Consider the following 7,867-nt stretch of genomic DNA (forward strand, 5'->3'; position numbering starts at 1 on the left):
TCATTCTGCCCCTGAGCCCTGGTTGGAACACAGCTTCACTTGTTGTAATGAGGCAGAGAATGAAGCAGCAGACAGAGAGGCCTCTCTGCCCTCCTTCACCCCCGCAGCGAGCTCCCGCTCCGGGGGCTGAGCGGCAGCACGAGGAGGGCGGATGGAAGACAAGCACAGGCGAGAGAAACCCATTCAAATGTTTGTGTAAACCAGCGAATATGACAACGCAGGTTTCCATTGTGTGTTTGCGTCTCAAGAGATTAATCCGAGTTCGCCCGCCGAGCCGATGAGTCACGCTTGTGCGTAGATGTTGGTCAGTTTGAAAATTCTGTCGTCATCATTTTTAATTTATGCCTCATCCAGGACCTTTGTCATTCATCTGCGAAAAAGACACTTAATCAGTCTCCCGCCATTCCACCCCCTTGCTGAACCTTATAACATCAGGGGGACAAAGTCAACGGCCAATGACTTCATGACGTTGTGATGTCACAGGACTTCCGCATTCACAAATTAAGACCACAACGATGCTTTTGTTTCAGAAGAGAATCCCCTCAAACCCTCGTCTGCCGTATGTCCACTCTTCTCCATTGCCTGTAGTCTTTTTTTTTCTCATAAGCTCTGAGAAGTTGAGTCAACGTGTGCAAATTTTTTTAATTTGTTCAGACAGAAAAACAGCAGCCTCTCTGTTTCTCAAAGGTCGAAGGGCTCACGCTGAACTTCTAGCGTTTGACCTAAACATTAGCGGACGTTCTTCACATCAAACGTCACAACTGTTGAAGATGAGCGCGTTTTCAAGTCCAGTCACAGCTTCACTTGACTGGTGAGGAGATGTTGTAGGTGGAGGCATGTTCAGCTGTTCCTCCGTGACAAAAGTTGGTTGTCATTCTTTATGACTCCACCATATAAGCCACTTATCTACCAGTATTAACTCTTGTGTTCCTGTTCCTGCCTTCACTTGTGGGCAGAGGCCGTTTTTAATTTTACCGTCTTGGCTACAAAAGGAGTTTATATGGTTCACTATCATTTGTTAACTCTGTAAATGTTTTACTGGTTGGTTGACTTCCACATCTCGTCTGTTTCTAACATATTTATGCTGATTGTCATCTCTAATTTTAAACTGTGCATTGTCAGTTTCTAAATAAAAGTGACATTTGGTGGGAGGTGTTATCTTTGTAACATTTCAGTGAGATAAAGTAGCTGTAGGAAATAAAACGAGAGCAGCAAACCAGGTTTAACCTTTTACCGCCCACTTATTTGCCTGGATAATGTTACAGTAGAAGTATACCACACAGTCACAGACTGATAAGTGCCGTTAAAAGGTTACATAAATACAAACAGTTTAATATGTTCAACTCACTGCTCATCCTGAGTGTGGGCTGGTGATAGACTGGAACCCTGGGGACGGGGTACCAGGGTGCAGCCCAGCCGTTCTCCAGTGTAAGATGGTTTAAACTCCCTCTCGTCACCCTGAACAGCACAAAGTGTGTGTAGAAAAGGGATGGATAGTTGATTTATGTTCAAATGAAACACAGAGAAACCGGAGGTCGTCACCGGAGACAAGGAGGTCTGGACCCCTGTCAGCTTCCACTGATGACACTTCCTCAACAAAGTGAACCAGACAAAGATGACTAATTTAAAAGCAGTTAAACTGAAGATTGAAGTGTTTGAATACTCATATGGCAATTTATCAAAGTACACCCAATAAATAGTCTTTATGTCTGAGCCGGAGATCTCATTTTGAATATTGTGTTTGAACAACTGGTTCAGCTGGTGTATGTGTGAGCTACAGACTCCACCAAAGCAGGTACTATTCATGATTTGTGAAAACCCGCTGGTTTGGCTTAGTAAATCTGACCCATTTACCCAGCTGAAAGGCATTTGGGAGGTGTTCAGTGTTGCTGGATAGGTACCTCCATACTTTTTTAAAAAATGTGAGCTGCTTCTTTGCTAAATAGTGCACACATAACCCAAGTGTGTTTTTAGTTATGCTTATCCTTACTGTAAACAACAGCAGAAGCTCTGAGATGACATCACAAACATCAAATAGGAACCGTAAAAGCCCAAATTCCTCATGAGTCAAAACATTTTAAATATTCCAATTGTTTTAACGGAGTCCATAAAACACAGAACCAAAGAAATCCTGGGAGGTGATGTCACGCACGCGGCTTGTGTTTACCAGCTGCTCCAGTCGCTGCTTTCTATCAAAAGCCACCAGACGAATGAGGCAGTTGGAAGGTGCAGCAGTGCTGTGCGGAGACAGTGTGATAACTCACAGCTGTATTTTGTTTCCTACTCTTTAAAAGTTTGATTCATTGTTTCCTGAGGATGGAGATGTGACCCGTCGCTGCACTATTCTGTCTCATTTTGAGGATCTCAATTCATCTGAATGGTATTTTCTACGGTGTCCCATTCTTTTAACTTTACAGTTCACTGGTTTTAACCAATCAGCCCATTCTTGAGTTCCCTTGTTCTCAAATTAGTTTTTTATTACCATTGTGATCTAAAAAAAAAAAAAAAAACTTTTTGCCATCCAACTGTTCAAAGCTCCAAAAGAAGTATTTTTCTTTGTCATCTATATCTGTGACAGGATAATTTTAGAGCTGCGACTTCCTGCTTTATTCTCAATGTTCCATTTCCTTTTTTGCTGTAATCTGCATCACAGACAAAAAAGAAAAGAAAAACGTTTCAGACTTTGTGTGTTGCAAATTGTACAGCTCTGTCTTTTTCCTGTAATTGTCCGCACTGGCTGCCGAGCTTGAGAGAACAGAGCAGGCGCGCACACAAAAGCCCCGATTCATACGCGCGCACGTGGAACAGTCGTTTCTCTCTTACCAGAAAAGCTGAGCAGGAACTGAAAGAGGAAGTTCATCTTTGGGAGGGTGAGGTGAAGAGGTAAATGTTAGAACCTTACAAAAGCCCGAACCACAATTCCATAAAAGACGTTTGAAGGATCTGCCGTCATCCAGAGAGCTTGTTTTTGTTTGTTTTGGGGGTTTTTTGCTTGGTACTCCTGCTTTAAAGTTTCAGTCAGGGTTTTCTTTAAAGCCTCTCTATTATTTTGTTGTTGGACTGAATTCAACTTTAATTTAATCCTTTAATTATTACCACCCGTGTCTTGTTCAGCCCGTCTTACCTGATTAGGCCACTTATTTTTGTCTTATCCCCAGTGTGGATAGAAAGACCTTTGTTTCCTCTATTTTTTACTCACCTCCTTTCATTCTGTATCATAGAGCGTATAAAAAGACATAACATAACAAGGATTTCTGAAGAGTGTTTTTAGGGGTTCTGGGTTTTGCCATTTTGGCAGGCGCCAACTCCGCCCGACCCCGGTCAAAGTAAAAATGGCAGAACAAAGGCGGCCAGCAACTCGTTGGGTAACACCCACCTAACTTCACTCTTTACCCCTTAAGCCTGATTCATGCATCGTCAAATCCACGGTGTCGCGACGCAGAGCCTCTGCGTCGAGGCAAACCCCCCCGTCCACAGAGCTGTGCGTCACCCAGCGACTGGTGCACTTGCACTGCATCATTTTAGTGAACACAAGCAAGAAATCACATCTATGATGCAAAATTTGGCAATAAAATCATCTGCTGTTCCTGATCAAATAGTTCCAGCTGCTGGATGGTCACTGGACCCTTCCAGACCAACCCAGAGCCAGTAAAACAAAAAATGTCCGTACCAAGTTAGGTTTTTATTTACAGCTCGGAGGTCAAGTTCACCGGAAGTAGCTAAAGGGGCTGTCCCCCTTCTCTCTACCCAAGTTTCCTGCCCATCCACTTTCAAAATAAAAGACAAAAAAACACCACACCCCAAATTATCCATAAATTTGTTGCTATAAATTCACCTGATGAGGTAGAGGAAATGTCACCCTCCGTACAGTTGTCATGGGTGGAAACCGTGGAAATATTCTTATCTTTACTTTAAAAGTTGAACATTTTGACATGTGCGTTGTCCTGCTCTTGGAGGCAGCTCTAAACATCTGGCTTTAAACCAGTTGTTGCCTCTTGCTCTGTATTCAAATGTTTGTTTCTTCTTTAAATATCCTGTAGCAGTGATTTTTCTGTTAATAAAAGACTGTTTATTACCACCGTCTCTCAGTCTTCTTCATTTGGGTCCTACATTCAGCTGAATCTCGACAAATATTCTCAAAGAATCAGCAAATTAATTTGCTCTGCAGCATTTTTCTGAGAAGTCATGTGGCTCACCAGCTCCTGCAAGTACATTTTGAGGTCGCTTTGATATGCGACAGGTCTAATAATTCACACGGTTTTTACTAAGCAGAGCTTTTGTTATAGCTGGGTCACATCGTCGCTGAAAGACACTGAAATCAGTCAGATTCTGATGGCGTCTCACCTTAATGCACAGGAAACTACGTGCTTTTTACTTTTACAACAGAGAAACTGACTTTTCTTTATGTTGCGTGCGGGAGGAAGTGAATATAAATCTCTCAAACAGATGACTGCATGGGTTTGCCCACGCAAAGCTAAAAATAGATTGTGGTGGTCTGCAGAGTCGAACAAGAGGAAGCTGGACCGTTTCGAGTCTTTCTAAAGGCGAAACCCACCTATTGTAGTCAGATGCTCAAAATAAAAGGTCTCAAGTTTCGTGTATCACTATTGAAACAGAATGAGGAAGTTTACCTTGTTTTTAGGATACGTTTGCTTGATACCAGGAAGTACAGGTGGCAGCTGAGAAAAGTTCTCAAAATTAAAAAGTAGGGGATCTTGGGATGTGAAGAAGCTGTGTGGCATTGATAGAAGTGCTAGTTTTTTTCTTTTGGAAAGCTTTCAGACCCCTTTAAATTTTTCACCTTTTTGTCATTCCTGCTGCACAAACTTTCTTGATGATAAAAGATAAAACACTTTTTATATCAGAGAGCTTTGTAATTAGAGGAATGAAATTCCTTATTGGCATGTTCATTCACACTGTTAGGAGACTTCAGGTGATGAAGCAGTAATCCTACTAATAGAGGTCGGTGGCTGTTTTTTTAATTTTATTTCTTTTTTTTTAAATCAATGGCAACAACCTTGCAAGACAAATACCTGATTATACGTTTAATATGTTCAATTTCTTCAATATCGCGCCTTTGTGAGGTAAATGAAGCGGGAGAGTGGAGGCTGAATGAAGAGAGGATCGTGTCTTCGTCTGGCGATCTAAAACCAACAAGACGTTAACATTATTGTCTTTAGTTCTGAGACAAAACAGCATCCAAGTACAGATCTGCTGGAGGATACAAAGTGCATGTTTTACAGCTGGCCTGTTAAGTTTTTACATTCCGACTACTGACCCATGACCAGAAAAATAAATGCTCACATATTTAAATTTCCACGTGAAAGTGCGACTGTATCGGATTCAATTCTCAGCAAAGACTGAACTGGTTTATTTTGCCTCACGTCAGTTTGTTTTGTATCATTGTTTGTCTTTGAGAGGGGCTGGAGCACTAGTCAGAATAGAGGGGAAAGGCGTTTAATGACCCGGCCAGAGTCCTGAATCCCATCAACCCAACTCTGGAGACGCATGATCTTCCAGCACCATTCGGTTTTCTTTCATTCACTCTGATTCTTGGTTTTTGCTTCCAAGCTCTCAGCCACCAACAATGCTCCTCTAAACTTGCTGTGACCAGATACAACGTCCTGTTAAGAACAATTTCCTTATTTATTATGTTCCTCCCATGTAAGGACAGCCTACCCTCAGAAAACTCGGTTGAACTCTGTTTCGGTGCCTCTTGCTGTTGGACCAATCACGTTCTCTTTCCGCAAGTCTGACGTGACCTTTTGAGACAGAGGCAGAGTTAGAGACACCTACAGGACGAGGACAGTCACACAGCGTTGAAAGCAGACATTGAAGGGGACAGGAAGACGGGGACTGAGGTTATAGTAGCTGAGGGTCGTGTTTAGCGACTGCAGTCCTGCCGTGACCTCGAAGCTGCAGATCTGGTCACAGGGAGACTTGTGTGGCTAGAAACGGCACACCAGGCACACCGATGCAGTGAGTCGGCCTTTAGCAGGATCTCCCACAGATCTGACCTTCCTCCAAAACGGAGTCAATATACAGAAGTTGATCTGAAACTATGAAATGAAATGTCCCATACAGTGGACTTTCGTTATTACGTTACCTAACTGACAAATGCAACGAAAACATAAACATGCACGGCAGCTTGTGAGCATTAACACCACATATGGAGATTAAAACTTCCAAATTTATCTGCAGCAACCGTCATAAGTGCATTTTCACACTTAGATCTGCCTGCAGCAGATAGGAACGTGTCAAGTCGAGCTCATCTGCAAATGCGTGAAAGGTCAAAACAGATGAGAAGAAAACCAGAAGGGGGAAGGAGTTCTGTAAAAGCATTGATGGCATTTAAATTAAAAACAATCTCTGATGTCAACATGACTATAGAAGACCTTAACTTTTAAAGTCCTCTCAAAGCCACCGAGACTCGAGGTCTTTGCAGTCACTGCAGATATGAACAGATATGTATATGTTTTGATAAAATCTGAGGGTAGACCGTTGAAGCTGACTGCAGAACTCACCTCAGGGCTCAAGCGTAACCCAGCGACTAACAGCCTGTAAAACCACAAGCAAGCACATCAGACATAACGCGAGCGTTGGAGTTCTGGTCTGTGGTTTCGTCACCTTCATATGGAACAGGGTTAAGGGTTTCTCTCTGGTTTCCAAACGGTATCCTAAGAGGATGTTTAATGAACAAACATGAGCGATAGTGTCATTATTTAACTCACAGATCAAGTTTTACTTCTGATTGTTGCGTTTCAACGATATGAACGGAATAAAAGTTGAACTTTTCTCTTCACAAGCCTCGCTGGGTGTTTTAAGGTTAAATCTTAAAGAAGCCGTGGAAAATAATTCCCATTTATAGCCTGTATGCATCACAAACTTGGGTTTATTCACACTTAACCAGCTTACGCATGTTTTTCTTGCTGATCAAACCAATGAATAAATGAATAAATTACATCTGTGATGGTATTACTGGTACAAAACAAAAGCGTTAACTGAGTATTTTAACTTCTAAAAGTAAAAACAACCCAAAAGGGAGAACTCCAGTTTGTTTAAATAAAACTATACGGAGGAGTTGAGCTGAACGAGTCCAGATGAAGCTAGGGAGGTGTCCAAATTTGAGTTTTCACGACCCAAGTTGGTTAAGGTCCTCTTTACACACAAACACAAGTATAAAACACTGCAAATAAGTAAACAACTCGTTTGGGATATTCCAATGAGGAAGTGTTGAAGCGCAAAAAAGAAAGTGTTGACAGCATGAAGACAGCGTCGTTTGCAAGTCGCCCTTTCCCCTCTGTTCTTTTTCATTTTCCCTTTCGGATGAGTTCAGCGAGAGTTTAATGAGAAAGACAGAAGTTTGCTGCTGCTGCTGTTTTTCTTCCCTTGCTCTGTATGTTTTAAAGAGGAGAGATGTAATCCAGTTATTTTTCCTGTGCTGAAAATACTCTAGCAGCAGGTGAGGGGAGGGGGGGGTATGGATGGTGGGGATGAAAAGCAGCAGCAGGAAAAGGAACAGTCTGTACCTGTTTGCGAGCCAAGCAGACACAGACAGGTTCATCCAGCCAGAAGTCATCACGTCTGCATCTTTCTCATTTCTTCTCTCCATCTTTAAATCCCCATTTTTCTAACTGCTTTGTCATTAAAAAAACACCAAAAAACACCCACATGTTCCTGATTATCTCCAGTTTTTTCTTCTGAATGTCAATTAGCTGCTTTCTCCATGTGTCAGTCCTCTTTTTGGGGTCTTTTCGCCCCTCCGTTTCCGTCTCCGTGTCCCTGCCATCCCTCTTGCAGCATCTCTCAGCAGTTTTACATGCGCGGCGTGTTCAACGCAGACCAGCCGCCATGATCCGTCGCCACG

Source organism: Cololabis saira, chromosome 20 (genome assembly GCF_033807715.1).
Source record: "Cololabis saira isolate AMF1-May2022 chromosome 20, fColSai1.1, whole genome shotgun sequence".
NCBI lineage: Eukaryota > Metazoa > Chordata > Actinopteri > Beloniformes > Belonidae > Cololabis > Cololabis saira.